At 31.1% G+C, this 20,027-nt stretch overlaps 1 protein-coding gene across 2 annotated transcripts in view; it reads left to right on the top strand.

The window, feature by feature from the left end:
• Window positions 1-20,027, top strand: part of Zip48C (Zinc/iron regulated transporter-related protein 48C) — a 203,349-nt gene that overhangs the window by 16,033 nt on the left and 167,289 nt on the right. The gene's annotated exons all lie outside the window — the stretch shown is intronic.

A 20,027-nucleotide genomic window follows, 5' to 3' on the forward strand; every position in this document is an offset into this window, starting at 1 on the left:
TTAAACTTATAAATTTGTAATTTATAAGTTTACAAAAAAATCAGTAAATTGAAATCGTTTTATTCAAAGTTGATTTGCTCATGAAAACATTTTAATCTCTTATTTAGGAAAAAAATGAAATATCAGGCAATGAGGAGCATAATTCATCCATATCTGTGATTTTAAGTAATAAAAAATATATTAGTGGGATTTAAAAGAGAAGAATATAATATAAATATATATATTTAAAAGAGAACATTTTGAAATATACATTTTTTTTTACATTAATCAGCCAGTTAGGAGCATCATTGGCGCCTTCTGTCTGGTGCTAGTGTTTTACTTTTTGTTATTTTTAATGTTACATACTGATCTGTTTTTATGGCCATTATTTGACCTTTTTCAAGTCTAATCTTATGAATTATATATTAATGAGGAGATAGGTGGAAGTGCGGTAAGTGAAGAACACAAATAAGTGAAAACTTACTTATTTGTGCCAATGTTTGATCTGGATTACAGAATGATTAGAAAATAACCAACAATATATCTTTAAACACTATTTATTTATAGTGTGTATATAAGTACATAGTGTATGCTATATTTCTAATTATTTTCTGATCATTCTGCAATTTATTTTATTCATTAATCATTAATTAATAATTAATTATTATCTTGTTTGTTGTTAGCCCTGATGGTGGCCTGATATCCAGGCTGAAATGTTAGCACTAATAAATAAGTTTTTACTTATTTGTCTTCTTCCCTGATCACAACCCTTAACCATCTTCTCCTCACTTATATATATCCACAGTGAACTATTTACTCATCTATATGAATTATAGTGAGCACAATAAAATGATATAATTTCATTAGAAAATGTTTATGTTTTATTTTACATATTATTTCTAATTGTATATTACTTTTACAGAATTAGAGATGTAAGTTTAAACAATTTTTTTGATAAGCTATCATTTTATTGTTTTAACTTTTCCTAGTTATGTGAGGTATTGCTTCTTTTTTAAGATTACTGAAAATTTAAAAATAATTAGGGAATGCGAGGAGAAGATGGTCAGAAGTGCAGTCAGTAATGATAGACTAATAAGTAAAACTTATTTTATTTTACCAACATTTTGTCCTGAATTTTAGGCCTTCATCAGAGCTGAAAACAAAAATGATATAAGAACCTTAATTCAGAGAAAAATAAAAATAAAATAATAACAAAGTTGGAAACATTTATAAGAATAAATTAAGTGGGTAGTAATATTTTCTCCCTCACTTTTCGCTATGTTTATTTCTTTATTTACATGAGCCCTGTCTGAATTTTAATAACTTATTTATCATTTGTTTTGTACAATTCTTACCTCTGCAATATTATATTTTATCTTATATTAGTATTATCTACTATCTACTTAATTTGTTGTTATATTTATGTTTCCAAGTTTATTTGTTATTTTATTTTTTCCTGAATTAAGGTTATCTCATTTTTTAGCCATGATCAAGGCCTGAAATTTAGGTCAAAATTTTAACACAATTAAAATAAGTTTCGCTTATTTATACGTCGTTACTGTCAACTATAAACATCCAATTAATTAGGCAGTAGTTGGGTAAAGTTGGATACACATCATATCTACATATCTACCAGCGTTATCTGTCTACTGAGTTGTGAAACACTGGTCTGGTGATGTAAGAAACATAAGTTTATGATCACATTCATATTTTAGTTGACTTTAAAATGGCATAACTCAATGATATAATTCTTAATTGCTATGTTATTTTTTTCATTGTCATTAGCTTTCTTTTATTGAGTATTTCCATTTTTGTCCATGTTTCTATCCCTTATACCGAACAAATGATTCCATAATTTTTGTCAGCTAAAGCGGGGACATTACCAGGAGGGTTAAGTAGTAGGGTCTTACCCATTTTAGCCAACTATGAACACTACTATTCCCGACTTAACATTTATTTTTTATTTTAGCGACAACCATCCCTTAATTTTATATTCAAATTATCAAATTAAAATTTTTATTTATTTACAACAGCTTTTATTTAATCTCTGTAATATCGTTCCCTCCATCTTCTGTCGTTTGACACATGACAGTGCGGCACAAAGAAATCTGGGAAATTTTTTATAGAGTGTGATCTGAGACATCACTATAACCAGATCTGATTGTAGGTAGCATCTATTGGTGGGTTAAGTATTTCTTATAAAACTAATCCTTAATATCACGGTTGAGCCATCATTTACTGAATGGGAGGGTTGCTGACTTTTTGGAGATTTAAATGAATTCAAAGGGTTATTTCATGCCACCTATGTTTGTATTTCTAAGAGTGTAATTCAATTTAGAACTTATGGATGATATCACACCTGGAAGCACCACAGAATTTCACCCCAGCATATGCATGCAATAATTCATTTTCATAATGTAGTTTGAATGATTTATTGAATTTTCAAATCCAAGGGTTACATTTGTACAGTATTTTCTTGAATATAATAGAAAACTTTAGTAAACTCCCACAATTATAATATAAAATGTTTAGCAGAAATCTCTGCCTACAACTCCCTGATGAAGACCTGAAAATCAGGTCGAAACTTCGGCATAAATAAATATTTTTGTTTATTTATGTTGTTTTTTGCTGACCGCACCCCCGACCATCTTCTCCAATCAATAAAATGTTTATGTATTTTAATAAGATTAATACCATGCTACCTCACATTACCCGAAGAGGGACCCCATATAACCCTTACCTTAAGCTAAAAAGTGATGACATTTTACTTTTTTTATTTTATGTACTAGTCTGTTCTGATTTCATCCAAACCATAAGGAGGTGATTATTAAATGTTTAAAAAAAATGTAATCAATTTACAATTTTAATGGAAAATTGAATTTATAAGAAAAAAACACTTTAGCCAACTTTCTCCTAATAAACGTTTGCAACCTCTATTGTGCCTGTTGGTATTCAGTTCAAGCTTTTTTTTTCTATCTAAGCTACCATGTAAACTTTCAGTTTACGGCCCTCGTCCCTCAGGTACTCGTTCCACATCCACAGCAGTCTGCATACTAGTATTTTAATTTGCATTCTTGCTTTTATTAACCATAGGTCTCAAAGCAATAGCGGTGCATCCACCTATCTGACTATACAATACCCAGTTCGTTCAATGAGCTTCAATGTTCATTCAACAAATCATTTTTTAAATATTTATCACATAATATTTTCTATGCCATATTACTTTTGAAGCAATATGGAATAAACTTATATATATTATTTTTGTTTTCAAATAAGAATTATTCAAGGAATTTTGTAATTTCGGAGTTCTTTCATTTTGACCTTTATATAGTGATTCTACACGTCATTAGCAAAAAAAAACTCTATATGGTTTTTTTTTTTGGTTTTTTTGTTGAACAGGAAGTGATCATTCAACAACTATTCAAAGTAATTAACATTCTATTGCATGATCGTAAAATAGATAAAATTCCTTTTGAAAAATATGATTTGGCTTAACTAAATATATATTGTGAATATATATTACAGGCAAACCAATGTAGATTTATTATTACACAGTTTACAGTCAATGTTTTTCTTGGATTCCTGTCGGTTGAAGTATCCTACTTCTATAAATACTTCTGCACTCACTATGTTTTAATTTTGACATAAATAAAGTTGAAGAAATTTATTAGATTTGGCTCTTGATTTGCCATAAGAATGTCATGTGGATTCAAGTGGAATTTTCTTTTGGCTTTCGTAGAAGTTTTTAAAAAAGTTGATTGGATAACTCAAGAGTAACAAAAGAGTTCATATGAACTATGGTTTGATCCAAAACAAAAAATTTAAGCTTTGCACTTTTTTTTTTTAAACTTACGTTTTTTGTTGAATAGAAAGTTGTGACTGGAAAACTATTTAATTAGTAAGTTAAAATTACAGCATAGTAAACTAGACTAATTTAACAACAAAAAAATTAATAAATAAAAAATAAAACTAACCGTTCATGATCTCTATGAACATAATTTTTTAAATATATTGTTGAGTGTGAGACTAAATATCTCATTTGTTTTGGTATAATATGGGTAATTATTTGTGAATTCATAGGTGTTCGGTATTGACTACTTGTAGCTTTTTTTTTTTTTAAGATTTATGTTGAGCAAAAAGAATCCCTCTTAGGAATTTAGAATGGTTTGTTAGGTACCCCCTAAAATGTGCGAATAGCAGACTAAGTCAATAGCGTTGTAATTTGTAAAACCTAAATTGAAGTTGTGAGAAATTATTATTACATTATTGTTTATTTTCCACTGTATCCCTCTAATTCTTTAGTATTTCCCTGCCCTGGGCCTTGGGTAGTTATTAGCACTTGAACAGACTATACCGCCGTAACCCGAACCATGACCAGCGGAGGGATACAACGCCCCTAAAGACGATCAGAAAATATGAATAAGGAAAAAGGAAGAAGGAAACGACATAAAATTGGTGGCCGGGAGGCGCCTGCTAGCTGGCGGCAAGGCGCTAAAGAGGCCCTAAACAAGAATGGGGAGAGAGAGGGGGTGATGAGGGGGAGCGAGAGAGGGCGAGGAGGAGGGAGGGAGGGAGGAAGAATGTTAACGAGAAGAGCGAGAGAGAGCAGGCGCCTCCCCCCCACTCCCACTTCCACATTCCATTAAGTCCTATTGCACAATGTCAAGGTGCCAGTCTCGTCGCTACCTAAATATAGATATAGTACACCATCTTCTTCATTATTATCATCTTTTATTAATTACTTATCATATTAGTTTTTTAATATACATGATTTAATGTGAGGTATGCGAGAAACTAAAATTGGGAGAAACTATTTGTCTATAATGGAAGGTTCTGGTCTAGGTCACTTAAGGGGAGTAGGGGTGTGCATATTTAGCATAATTATCGAAATATATCCTATCCGTAGTTTTCGAATACGTCGAAATAGTATTTCGATGTATCATTTAACAATATCGATATTTCAATTGATCGGATCTCTATATGTTAGAAAGGAGAAGGGGAAGAGGGTTGACATTGAATTGATGGGTATCATTGTACAATAAAAGCTGTTGTAGCAGGAATTTGAAAAATTTTAATTCCACTTAAACTGTTATTATCATTAGTTTAATTAGATCACAGTTGTCGACTTTTGCTCGCTAAAAACTAACAAATAATATTCCACCTCACTCCAAATTTTTTTACTCCTTCCAAAATGCTATGTAAATATTTATGTCTATGAGTTATTGTTTTGTTATATCGATGATGCAAACAGATTAGCAGTCCAGTTTGTTTAATTCTGCTTTCATGTTTGTTGTATAAATTTTAACCAAATTTCAATCTGAGCTTTAGATAATACATTCAACAAATCTTTGCTGTACATATAAAAAAAAAGAAAAAGATTTTTGTTTTAATACAATTAAACCTACTTTTATTTCACCGTTGATATGACGTCGTTGGAAGTTTTTTCAACTCCAATCATTTGTTTTCATTCGTTACGGAGAAAACCATTATAAATCAAAAATGAAAAAAAGTGAGGGTAGGTGTGAAAAAATTTCCTCCTGTGAAGGGATAAATGGTCGTGTTTGGGGAGATGACATTTCAATTCTCTTGTTAAGTCTTTATTTTTGTGATTTATTAACTTTATTTGGCTCCTTAACTTTTATGAATTGAATATATGGGATCTTATTTTTTTAATAATAAAAAGGCCAAAGGTTTTAAGCTTTTACCATTTGATTTCTTGTAATTTTCAAAAATGCTGTATGCCATTTGACATTTTTTTAAAAAAAATAAAACTTATCTTTTTATTGATATTTTCAAACATGAGTAATTTAATTTTTTTTCTTAATTAAAATGAGATATTGTGCGTTGTGGTCAGAAGAACAATTATAAAACAGTGTTAGCTATTTATTAAGAGCTAACCTTTCGGCCTGCTTGACAGCTCTAGGATGGAAGTAGTAGATATGTTTAGTGAAGCTAATACAGAAGTGTAAAACTGACAAATAGAAAAAAGTGGCATTAACATAGTGATATAAACCATATTATGAAAAACTGATATACAATTAAAACAGAAATAATAAGGATGTCAAAAATGAAAACCAAAAAGATTATAATAACCGACAAACTAATGAGTAATAATCTGATAAATTAATAATACTGAGAAATTAATGATTGATAAAGAAAAGAATAGTAAGTGATGAATGTGATAACAAAAATGTACTGTAAATAATAAATTAAAAAAAAATTATCAAAAATGTTTTAAAAACTCTAAACTGAAGGTATTAAATTTTTTTTTTAAATCGATATTAAATATATTTTTACTGTTAATCCTTGTAGTTACCTAAACCATGTTTTGTTTACCGAAATGTTTAATTCCATAAGAATGGATGGAATCTTGTTTGATAAAAACATGTGTAAGATTAAGTAAAAAAAAAAATGAAAAGTATTAAATTATTTATATTATAGTTGCAATTAAAAGATAACAGTAAAATCAACTACTATATGATCCTCGATACGCAACATTGAAATTTTAAATTAATTTGTCTAAATTAAAATAGATTTTAATAACTTAAGATTAAAAGATTTTTTATTTGACTGTACAATTAGTTGATGTGAAGGAATGTATCCATTGTCTATCGTTTTAGTGGGAATTTTATTATTATGTTCAGCTCTATTCTTGCTCTTTCAAAACTCTGGTCCTTAATATTTTTTTATTATTCTCCGGATCAGCTTCATAGTGAAATTGGGTTAGATAAATTTATTTTGTTTTTTCCCTCCTTTCTAAATGTTAACCATGCTACACTTCCTCCTCAAGTATAGCGGTACCTTTCTATCCTCATCCTCGGACGTAAGATACGGTGGGGAGGCGAATGCCGAAGGATCCTTAAAAACAAAGGAGGCGCTAGGAGCACTGACCGGGCTTGGACCGTTTCGAATGAATGAACCTGAACGTCCTCGCGCCTGGGGGTCTGGCCTGCGTTCAGTCTCTTTATTGCAATCTAACGCTTAGCTCTTCTCTTTCTCATCAGGTGCAACTTCATTAATGTTATATATCGCCTCAATGTTTCATGTATGGGGGCTGGATTGCTTGTTTAGTGGAAGCCACATGTGGCTATTCCCACGTTATTTCCACCTTGGGTGACGGAAGTTGGGAAAAAAATTAAAAGGTTTAATATCATTAAATACTTTTTTTTTTTCAACGAGCCACTATGTTCTCCTTTAATCCTTCTGGTTATTAGTGTTAGTTTTTTCCCATGTTATTGATCCCTTGTAGTTGTGTGTTGGTAATATATTGGGGTCAATACAACGAAGCCAGTTATTAGGAGTTATATTAAATTTTAAATATGTATTTAAAAAATACAAATAAGTATGCCCTGTGACTACTACACCCTTCTGATTCTGAAACGACACATTGAAGCATATGAATAGGGTTCTATCAACTCAGAAGACATATCGTCTATCACAAGAGGATACAGGATGTTCAAGACTTTTGTTGAGTTTTGATAATTTTGAAAAGACATTTGTTAGGTCTTAATTATGGTGAATGGAGTTCCTTTTGGTAATAAAGTCGACTTTGTAACCTTTTCCTGTCATTCTTCTGCGAGCTTAACTCTGGAATTTCCAATAGAAATATCACCCATTTCAATGAGGAAAATCTAACTCTAAAATAATAAAAGGAAGATGGGGTTAAAATAAAGGCCCGGGTGTGGTTAAAATAAAACTCACATAGTCATAAAACTATTTGAGTTTTTTTTCCTTTCTCACACACGGCCAATCATCAATCTTCCACTAACGCTAAAATATTTTATATCGCTGATTTTTCTCATCTGACACTTGTCTTGGAGGTGTAACTCGGTATATTATATCATTGGGAAGGGAACAGATAACGAAGAATTACATTACAGTGGTTAGAATTTTTAAGTAATGTGGAGTCCTAGTTTTTAAGATATTGATTTCCAACGATCCCAAATTATCATAATTGTCCTGATCTTTTATTACTACACTAACTCAATTCTTATAAAAATTTTCAATCTTATAACTCGATATAGAGGGGCTCAAGAGGTGCAAAAAATCTTGACAATCGAGAAAATGACTTGGCATGGATTAAATTTTGACTGAAATTACTCCCAATTTTTTGGTATTATCGTTATGGGACCGTTTGTAGCTTAAATGGTTGAGGTGCAGGTCTTGGAAACCTGAGAACTGCGGGCGGCGCAGGATCGAAAAAGGTCTGGGTTGGACTTTTTATCATTTCGTTGCAGTCCCACGAAATAAAAAACTTGACCTCCCACCATAGAATAGGTTGGAATAGAATAGGTCACCTCTAGATATCCCTCTCCCGCGAATGTTAGAAATGATCAGGAAGGGAGTCATACAAAAAAAAAAAAGTTATTGAAGAAGTTTGTGGGGGGATGCGGTCAGTAAAGAACAACATAAATAAACAAAACAATATTTATAAACTCGGTTTTAGGCCTACCTTCTACTCCATAATCCCTGATGAAGACCTGAAACTCAGGTCGAAACGTCGGCATAAAATAAATAAATATTGTTTTGTTTATTTATGTTGTCCTTTGCTGACCGCACCCCCCGACAAACTTCTCCAATCATTAATCTACGGTCAACTATCTTTATCTCATTAAAAAAAGGTATTATCGTTGCAGCCAAAAAACAACCCTATATACCGACCTTCATCTCATTTGTTTCTAAGGATTCTACTGAAGGGGCTAAACTATAGCGGAAAATAGTCTCAATTATCAATCAAACCAGGAGATGTTATTTTTGAATGCTAATTAAATGTTACAGTTAGTAACTTTATGAAAGGAACTCTCTTTACAGATTTATTTAAATATGTTTATTTATACAGAGATATGAATTAATTTGTATTTGAAAATGGAATTGAAAGACGTAGAAAAATATGATTTAATCAAATTGAACTCTTTGTTTAGTCTTTTTTTCCCATAAATTAAATTTTAGTTTAGAACTAATGGTAATTTTGAATATGTACATATAATAATGACAAAACATATGCTATTATGCTTTTAGTCTATATCAAAAGTTGAACATTTGTCGGTCACGACGTGTTTCACTTAATGTATTCTTAAAGTGTATTTTTTCATCTTTATCGTGTAGTATTATGATACTTTTTAACTCTATTCGTTATCGCATTATTTATATCCTCTACATCATGATTGATATAAGGAGTTGATTTCGCCAAGAAGTGGTGATTGTTGCAGATGGTTGCCGGTAGTTGATAGCGGTGCGGTCGGTGGAGGCTGTACCCCCAGCCGCTGCATTCCTCGCCGTGGGTATCTCACGGCTTTGTCATCCTACCAATAAGTGACTGTCTCCTTCACTAGTGTCATGTCCCACTTCTTGCCTCTTCTGTTACAATATTTAAAATTATTCAATATACCCTCTCCAATCTTTATATTTTTCGGAATTTATATTTGATTTTCTATGGGTCATAACAGTGGTATGTGATCTATCTTTTGAAGGTGTTGTTGATTTTCTATTCTAACCTTTCTCCAATACACCTTTTTAAAGGATTCTGATGGTAACTCAGAGTTTAAAAGGAATTCATATCGACCACTTTTTTGATCGGATGCAGCCTCAAATTGTAAATAGACAAAAACTGTTATTTAATTGCATAAGTTGTGTGCAAACGGTACTGAAAATTCGTAGAGTACGTCATCGTATTTGAAGCATTTTCTTAGGCTTCACCATCATTACAGCAACTGCAGTCTCCTTACCAGGCAGACAAACCCAAATTATGATGACACATTCTTTTTGAAAATTAGATTTTAGAACGATTTTGTTTTGTTTGATTTTCCATAAGGTTACGCACAAATCGTCAAAAACCGCATACATCATTATCGTTTTATTTGCGAAAGACGTCTTCAGGATGCCTCAGTTCAAAAATGTGTCTGATACGATTTCGTTTTAAAATCTGGTTTACTATTAGAATCCGTGAAAAAGAATACCGCATTACATTAGAAATTCCGGTGTTAGGTACGTTAGCTAAGGTTAAACAATTAACAAAACTCTCAAAAGATTTAACAAACAAAATTCAGATCAAAATTCCAAAAATTGTTGAGGTTATACTGAGTGAACAATATACTGCTTTTCTTTATTGCTCTAATAGATTGTTCTTTAATTCTGTAAATACTAGATTTAGTATTTGCCTAATAAACGAAAAACATATTTAAGTATCCCGGGATTGATTTGCTTTTGAAATAGTTGAATATTGACAAAATAGTCGTGCCTAAATCATATAAAATGGTAAATAACATTTTCCCTATTTATTCCAGTCAAATTGTCGCAGATGTTATGGTATGTTACAAAATTATGGTGGATTCTATTTTTCATGTTGTCTGGTTTGCTACAGTATCGAAGATGCAATTTTTTTGTTCGACAAAAAAGGGTAAAGTTCACATTTTCAGTTGATTATGGCTTGGTGATAACTAAATGTTTTGATTTCAAAGTATCCTTTGAATAACATGTCAACACGATGCCTTCTAGAATAACTCCTGATAATAAAGATGCATTAAATCTCTCTCGATGGCTTTTTGAACTTAATCCCATTCTCTATTATTTTCCTTATGTTGTTAATTGATTCCAGGAGTTGTGGGATATGATGGCATGAATTGCAGCAAATTAGGAAGAATATGAAGTATAAAATAATGGGCCAAAACGTTAGCGAAAGGACTAGGTAGCTAATATTTAGGTACATGCATATGTCAGCAGTTCCATCAAAAAGAACATCAGCGTTGTTTTGGACCCCTTATGATTCTCAAGTTATGTATAGCAATGCAGTCGGATGGTAATTTAAACTTTTTCTCAAGTTCCAACTGCCATCTGCTCTGTATTATTGTTCGTAGAAGCGTCTGCGTGAAGATGCAAAATCTTTAGTGTTCTTATCGTTCAGAGTCATTACATGAATTATGTTGGTCAAACTACGTCATGTCACAATCTAACTAGAGGAGATCATAACACAAATAAAAAGGCCACCCTTTCCGGCCGGACCCGCCCCACTAAGCTCCCCTAGTTCCCCTCCCCCGGGATCCATGGTCCTACATCACTTTTGAAATATTTGCTTAAAATGAGAAGAGAAAATAGTTAAATCGAGCAATATTTAAAAAGCGCCTGAAATTGAAAACGGCTTAATACTTTGATCGATGGTGGCGACTTGCTACATTATGTTGTTTGGCGACGGCAATTTGTTACAAATTTTAATTTTCGTAAAATTAAGGTAAGGTTAGGAAGTTTTTATGACCATCCCTGCACAGATTTCCGACGTGTTGACATTACATTTCTGATTTCTAGGCACATATTTTAAAAACTCTATAAGGGTTCCCTTTACGATCCGACGAACAAGTCCCCTCCTGGAGACCAGCTGATCGATTTGAATGCCGTAGGATTTATTTCCATTGAAGAGAAGACTGAGCGACCAGGAGCCCCGGAGGAATGAAGGAGGTAGAGAGAGACAGTGAAAGGAAGGGGGGAGTTATTGACTGTTCCGCTATTGCATTCCACTCAGTGCATTGCCTCGCTCGGGGATCTTCTCTCACTCTTATAGTACCTCTTTATCTCCTCTCTTATACTTTATTCCTTCTCATTTTACATTAATATATATCGTCTATGTTCTTTCTGCACCTTGTCCGAGAAGTTTACATCTACAAGAATTTTAAGTAATCTAAAAATTGTGGCATGTATCGTTCTTTGTAAAAATATCGTATCCAATTAGCTAAAGATTCCGGCTGGTTGAATCCAGTAGTTTGAGGTCTCAAAACATTTTAGAAAAATATTTATTTCTAAATTTCTGAGAAATCGTTAGCGAAATCACCAGGAATGCACCCCAAGGTTGTGTGGGTACTGTTATGAAGACTGGTGAATGAAGTGTTATTGCTGTCATTATGAGTCTATAATGATTTTTTGTTTTTACTTTCTAGTCTGAGAATAATATTTCGAGAAAGTTTTATAAAAATTCCAAAATTTCCTTAAAGTAGGGAATGTAAAAAATCTTATTTTTCGAATTCGTTAGTTTTATTAATATATCAGAAGAATTTTCGCAAAATAGCCTTATTAACACAAATCTAGGACTCAGAGAAATAAGAAGATATACCTTGAAAAATTATATTCGCACTGGGGAAGTTAAAAGTAAAACGTTTTGAATCAAAACTATCAACACTAATATAAATCATCGTTTCAGTAAGGTTTATAGACTGTTTTCAGTTGAACAGTTGGTTCAAAATGTCTAAGATTCAATAATATATGATTTCATAATTAACGCACCGAATGTGTCAACGTATGAAAAACAATGCAAACAATACCAATTCCCAAAACTCATTTTTTCTATTATTTGTGTAATTTCTTTTTTTTCGAATAATAGAAAATTGAATTTTTATTATCTGTTTAAGATATCTATCTCTTTATTTAAAAACTTTTGTGAAACTGAAGCAGCTCTAGGACCGAAGGAAAAAAAAATACAAAGTTGAAAAAAATAGGTTATTTTCAAGGTCTTAAAACAATTCTTATTGACTATTTCTTTTTGAATTAAAAAAAAAAAAAAAATATTCTCCAGAAGATGAACGGAAGCAATAGTATGTCTATCTCTGTTAGCTCCTCTGAAGAATGTGCATAAATAACAGAAGTTTCTACCCTCTCTCGCATAAATTAATACGAATATTGAATCTTTTTAACAAAATTCTTCTAAAATCTTTTCTACCAATAAAGAAAGAAAATTTAATAGAGGTGAAGCAAGCTCCCGATTTTTGTGCATCCTATTGCAACCTCTCCTGAGCGTTGGACTTTGTTCAATTGTTTGTGAAATCGAGACCCCTAATTATTTCAAGAGATTTTCCATTACCTAATAATAAAGTTAGTAACCATTAACTGCACGTCCGGTTCTCTCCTTTTTAATTTCTGTTCTAATCGTAGAGAAAAAGATAAAATAAGTTCTAAACAAAAAAATGGAATACACACTTTCTTAAAATAAAAGTAACTCATCTTGCGAGTTACATTTAATTACTGAAATCATGTATTATATTTTCCCCATTACTTGTTATAAAACTATTATGTATTTATAGAAATTGTAAAAAAACACATGTGAAAAAATTGAATAAATTAATCTTTGAATCTATTTTGTCGGATATCATGGAAACTATTTCTCCTACTCCTGCAACTACCCCACAACTTAGAATTTATTGACATTTGTTAGTCGTTGTTAGCAGTAGTATTAAAAAATATAATCCACAAAATATTGATTATTCGTTATTTAGATAATAATGGTGCTTTTTTGAAAAACAGTGTCTCGGTTACTGTCGAAGGTATAGAGCTCTATTGAGGCTCATATTTTGGGAAATTTACTTTACTTTATATGATGTTCTATTTAGTAATTTCGTGTTGTTGATAGTTTTAAAGCTATGGAATTCAATGAAAAATTAATTTTTCGTAACGTTTGGAAACTGCCGCCAATTTTTATCTGAGTCATCAGTTTTGACTAGTTTTTATTAAATAATAAAAGATTGGAATGAAATAACTTGTTTTCTCCCTCTTCCTCTCCTCCCGGGTTCTTGTGCTGTAGTAGAATAAGTGTTGAAAAATGGTTTATTTTAGCAAGACAACAATTGAATTTAACGGATTTCCCCAACAAGGTGAGATGGTAATAGTAAGGAAGGCTATGTAAAGGAGACAACTTGCCCCGAACGGTAGCCTCGCAGACAAAGACTGGAAGCTCGGTATGTCCTGCACCTCCTTTCCCGATGGGACAGTTACCGCTATCCTTCGCCGTACGGGCGAATCCTGTCGGCGCTGGCTGAGGAATGTCGGGAATGCCCGAGTACCTTTCTCAGCAAATTGCTTTCCTAAGCTCTGCACGGTGGGTTTGGTGTCATCTCCTGGAATCTTAAACGAAGCTCTTGACGTATTGTCAGCTAAAGGCTTGCGGTTAATGGCCTGCTACGATCGTGTTGAGGAGGAGGAAATGACTGACACGTGGTTGTTGCTTTGATCAAGGTATCTTGCTTTAAGCCTTACAGTATTCGCTCCTTGTTCATCACTACCACATACATAGATGACTACCAATTTGCCTTCTTTCTACGCGATATTTCCTATTATCTGAAATAGTGCATTTAGAAATGTATTTTCCATTTTTATTTTGTATAATTAAGGATTACTGGCATAAGCTTGAATATTTTCATAATAGTCAATAACAAATAACTTCCTCCTGGTACCATACCATTGCTAGTCCTTCCCAGTGATCCTATGTAAGTCCCATATTATTCTATTGAATATACTTATTCATAAATTGCTATCAAAAATAAAATAAAAAAATAATGTATCCCTCTTTGCCGATGATGCGACATTTTTCTTCTCATATTAAGGAATTAGCACAATCACTAATAGACTCCAAGAAACTTAAAAATACGTCGAAGTACCTTAAAACATGGGGGTTACATCTAAACATTAAAAAAAACAGGAGCAATTATTTTCATAAAACGACGAAATTATTTATCAAAATAATTTGTGACTATAACATAAGAAAAAAAAGAAAGTGACTTTAATATAGTCTATTTTATCAAGTGCTTAATAGTTTGATTACACTATATTATTAGAACAATGGGTTTGGTTGTTTTCTGGAATATTCTTTTAAGTGAAGGGCTGTATTACAATTTACACAACTGACTATTATATAATCACAGTTAATTTAAATTATTCCATCAGCTCTTCGTCTTATTGCTTCAATATTTCCATCAATCGATATTGGCGGCTGGCGTTATACCATTACCATTCTTCTTATTAATTGTTCGATTTCGTATTATTTATCAGAGCAATCAGTTATTTGGGATCATACGTTATGTAATTGCTCTAAAAGCGTTTGTTTTCTATAAGGTCTTGTTTATTAAGTTAATTAGAGCTTAAATTGTAATAGATGTAAACTGTAAAACATTTTATAACAAATTTCGTACTTTATCACAATGAATATCTTTGTACATATGTTAATGTATGAATTTACATTGTAAAAACTTACAGAGCACAAAATAATATTCTCTTATTTTCCTTTTTTTTAATGTGTACTGTCTTTTTTATATTTCTCTTTCATCTACTTTTTATTTGTTATTATTTTCCTTTTCATTATATGTCTAATACTTTTTATTTTATATTTTATTTATATTCTTTGTTCATTTTAACACAAATTTTCACACATTTATAACCATACTATAGTTTATTTTTATTTCATGTTATCTTTTTTAGCCCGATGAATCCCTGCAACGTGGGGTGAAACGTTGGTCCAGAATAAATAGTTTTTTTCTGTTTGAGTTATTTTTACCGCACCCGGAATTTTCATGTTTATTTATTGAAACAATCGAGAAGTATTCGATCTTAAGTCAGTAAATCCGCTATTGAAAAATGATTATTAAAAAAATTATACCGAATATTTCCGGAGATTATTAATTTTTGCTGGTTTGCTGAGATCTCCTAGGGAAGGAATATTCTTCAACGAATTGGTTGCTATGTTATAGGATAGTCATCATATATTTCGAAAATATTGACAAAATTTAAGAAGTTTCAGTTGAGGAATTTGGATTTTTAAGAAACAAAAGATTGGTAATATCTAACTATACTTTTGGTTAGGGATTTTAAATTATGAAATGTTGTTTCCTAAATATCATTCATTTTAAGATAGAAAGCCGTGGGTAGAGAGAGGTAAGATAAGACGCAATCGATACTACGAAATATGATAACGTGAGGAAGTGTCGTTCAGGAAATTCTTATCGAGTTATATATCTTCATTTATATTTACTTACACTTCAAGAAATGTAAAATAGAACTCTAAATTATGATGTATGCATTGAAGAAGCAATTGAGGAGTTTTAAGTAACCTATTTGACAGGGGAAAATTTAAATTTTGTAAGGAACTGTATTTTTACAGTTTTTCGACTCATATTATAAATTATATCAATTCAATAGAACTTTTTTTGTTCCAAATTTTACCATAAAGTAGCAACCCATGAATTTTCAAGATAAGTGTTAATGAAAAATATATATATATGTATATATGCTGTGTATTAATATTCAATTTTGTTTCAGTGTTATTTTAAACTTTGTTATCAGGTGTACGTTAGTACTTTATAGTTACGGTTACATTTTTTAGGCTTGAGTCTTTTATTTAAGGAGGGGAGGGAGGTATTTTATTATTTTTAACAGATATTAAAGGCTGGTTGGTTCTGATTTTTATAAATCGGAAGATGACTGAATTCGTTGAAAATAAGAATATACTAAGAAAAATTTTATAATTTGTATCGTAATAAATTAAATGATTGTATATAGGTTGTTTATCCGATCTAATGCGTTTTATACAGGTAGGTCTCCGAAAACCGCAAAGAATGTTTTACGGTTATTGATAATTTGCGTACAAAAGGGGCAGAAAATTGAAAAAAAATTAAAGAACAAAGTAGTTTTATAGATCGATTTCTCGTAAAAATACGTCATCATAATTTGAGTATTTTTGATCCTTGATTTCCTTGAAAATATCTCTTTCCGTTGGAAATTCCCGAGTTGCGTGCGCTGGAGAAATATTGGAAGAGATTACAAAATCGACTTTACAACCAAAAAGGATCTCTGTATACCATAATTTAGACCTACAAAGTTTCATTTAGAAATTCTTAAAATTAAAAACAAAAAAGAGGGTTATGATTCGAGTTTTGAGAGCGCTTTTGTTGATACGTTGTAGTATTTGGTGCCTCTTAAGCCAAAACAAAAAATAATACAAAATTTTACTTTTTACCTTATAAAAAAATAGAATTAAACCAAGACATTCTATCAAATCATTCTATAGACGTTACGCCTACAAAGATGCCGATATTGTTGGACACCTGTATATTGTATATGTATAAGTTAAGAGATAATGCTTTTTTATTTTATTTTATTGAATTGTATAATGCCCTTTAACATTACACATATTTACCAGTGAAGGATTACTGGCAAAATACCTTCTTGTTAGAAATTCACAATTGTTGTATAAATAAAAATCAAAAATCTCCCTAATAATATAAATTAATTCTGAATAATAAAATCTCATAGTTATAATCTAAAAAATCCCCTTTCATTCCCAAATCCTTACCCACCCAAAGCTATTCGTACTTAATTTCTCATCCTTAACAATTCCTGATAATACTCCGAAGACTCTGAAAAGAAGATGGTCACGGGATCTTCTAATTTAAAGTAACAACAAATCGAGTGGTTCCTTTTCAAGATTATCATGGGTTCTGAAACATTTAACACGTTTACTTATTGTATTTTTTTTTAAAAACAATTGCAAATTTCGAGAAATAAATAAAAATACTTTTTTGTCATATCTTCATAAGTACCTAATTCTCGTGAGACTTTTGCGGAATGGTCTTATTTTTAGTGGTTTATACAGTATGACCTCTAGTGTTCTTAAAATAATCGGTTTAGTCACGTGGTTCATACTGTTCATTATATGATTATACCCTCTAACAAATTACACTTGTTCCGATATTCCTCATGGGTGTTGTGTCTATTTTTTCTGCTGATCCAGGGGTTTTGGACTTATTGGATTTAATCCCTGTGCCGACCTGCCCCGGGCTGAGACAGAGCGGTAGAGCGGTCCGCTATGACAAAGAGACAATGGAGGGTTAATCAATGGGGCTGATGGTGGATGTTGGATGGTGGGGCCTGCGGCTGACTGAGGGTCCTCTTAACCCAGCTCTCCCACTTCAGTCTCTTCTATTTTACATGTTTTTCCGCGCGTCTGACAATGGCATCTGTATTGCCCTCGTTTGATCTGCTTCCCAGAAATTAAAAAAAAAATAATAATTTGAAAAAAAAAAGATTTTTTAAAAAATTCTATATTTTTTCTAATAAAGACATTTTGTGTCCAGCAAATAATTTAGTGTAAGATTGTAAAATTAAAAATTCATTTGTTAATATTTATCAATTAAACTTATTGAATATACAATATAGTGGATTATACAATATGATTAAAGGGCTAGTTTAAGAAAAGAAACAGCTCCATTTTTGGCCGTTTTTACTGTATCTCAATGACTATTGGATCTAGCTTTGCTTTGTTTTTATTTTTTATTTCATAAGCAATGGCTTTATATATTAGATTTATTTTTAACAGAACTGTGGTATAACCACATTATACCACTGGTATAATGGAGAGTGGTTTTAATTTAATTATTTATCATAAATCAAAATGTTTTCCAGAATCATTATATCTTGGTAAAATAAAAATAAATTAAATTAGCGGATGATAAAATCTTTCCGAGAATGATCTTGTTATAACCTGTGACATAATTCCCAATAAAAAAAAAAAATCAACCGAAAAATCTTAGAGCTGCGGACGATGGGCAGACAAATCTATTTTTTCATTGATTTTTTGGATTTCATGTTTCTTAAAACATAAATTTTCTAATTTTAAGGGAGGTTGAAAAAAAAATTTTTTTTTTCATTAGCTAAGATTTTTTTTTTGGTAAGAGAGCCCACCAATTTTACCGATATTCTTTGCATATCTACTGCACTCTCGGGCAGCACTAAAAGGGATTATGTTTTCCTTAAAATTTGTAGATAATTTTTGTTAGGACAACTTGGTCGAAATTTTGGCAAATTTAAATTTATTGAATTAAATAACTGAATAGATTGGAATCATAACTAAATTTAATAGTAAATGATACTGCTTATAAGCAACTCCAGCCAGTGTTATAGAAGCAGTTCAACCTCAATTGGTAATTTAGGTCTTCTGTTCAGTAATGAGTGTAATAAAAGGATACAGTTGATGTAAAAAGTGTATTTGATTAGAATTGAAGTAAATATATGAAACATAATATTTTTTCTCTTTATATTGGTTTAAATAAATAGAAAAAAAAATGATTGCTATAGATTTTAAAGAAAGATATTCCCTTGATAATTTATTGTATTATTTTTTTTAACGGTATTTGACTTCTCCTTTTGTATTAGATAGGTATTATGAGATATAAACCACAATAACAATATATTTTAAATAAAAAATGAGACGAAGAATTATTAAAACTAAGTTGTTTTGTTTCTCAATCTTTGCAGGTCTTTAACAAATTAACTTAATGTTTATTTTTAAAGTTTATTGTATTTGTCATAATAATGGTAACAAAAGCGTAAATAGCAGTTGGCAAAGTAGCAAATGCCACGGGCCTCCGCTTAAGAAGGCCCTTGCATTTTTTATGTTTACATGCTAATATTTTTTTCCATTACCGACCTCCAAAGTCATACTTACGCCACTGAATTGTACTACTTGTTAGATAATGATTTAAACTATCGATATCAGATCGTGAATCGATTCTTAAGATATTTTAATATTGAAATTGAATATCAAAATTGATGGCACACATGATCCCTTGCCAAGAATAGGATTAATGTCGGTATCATTACTGGATTTAAACTTTTATATAAGCTTACTTAATCATTTCTCATTTTCCTTCTATCTTGCCTCTCACCAATTGAATTAAAGATATATTGTAATAGTCATAAGAACCTTATATTATAGTACTAGAGCCCAAGAGGAGAAAAAAGGCAGTTATCTCACCCCAATTTTTGATTACTTTAATGAAAACTATCTATAATTACTAGTCAAAATTGATGAGTCTGCCAAGTATAGGTATGGGAAATAAAAAATGGCGGCTGTTTCAAAGCGATAAAAGAAAACAATTTTTTCATTGGGAGCTCTATATCAAAAAAAGTAGGAAAAACACAAAAAAACTTAAGTTTGCTAAAATATGAGCCCTAATATAGTTATTAACGTTAAATAGTTTTTGAGATATAGCTTTTTAAAAAGCAACATTTCACAAAAATGTTGTATGGGACGTACTGAAAGATCAGTAGTTAGTAAATTTATTTTGAAAAATTTATATCTCAAAAACCATTTGACGTACAGATGTCTATTAGCACTCAAATTAAAGCTAGTTTAATGAGCTGTAAAGTAGTTTATGATGTTTATCTTCGTAGGAGTAGTAATTTTCATGAAATTTTCTAAAATAAATTGATTTATAGTTGTTCGGACAAATTTTCATTTGCCA

This window comes from Halyomorpha halys, unplaced genomic scaffold, assembly GCF_000696795.3.
Source record: "Halyomorpha halys isolate HHAL.00 unplaced genomic scaffold, Hhal_1.1 Scaffold106.1, whole genome shotgun sequence".
In the NCBI taxonomy this organism is placed as follows: Eukaryota; Metazoa; Arthropoda; class Insecta; order Hemiptera; family Pentatomidae; genus Halyomorpha; species Halyomorpha halys.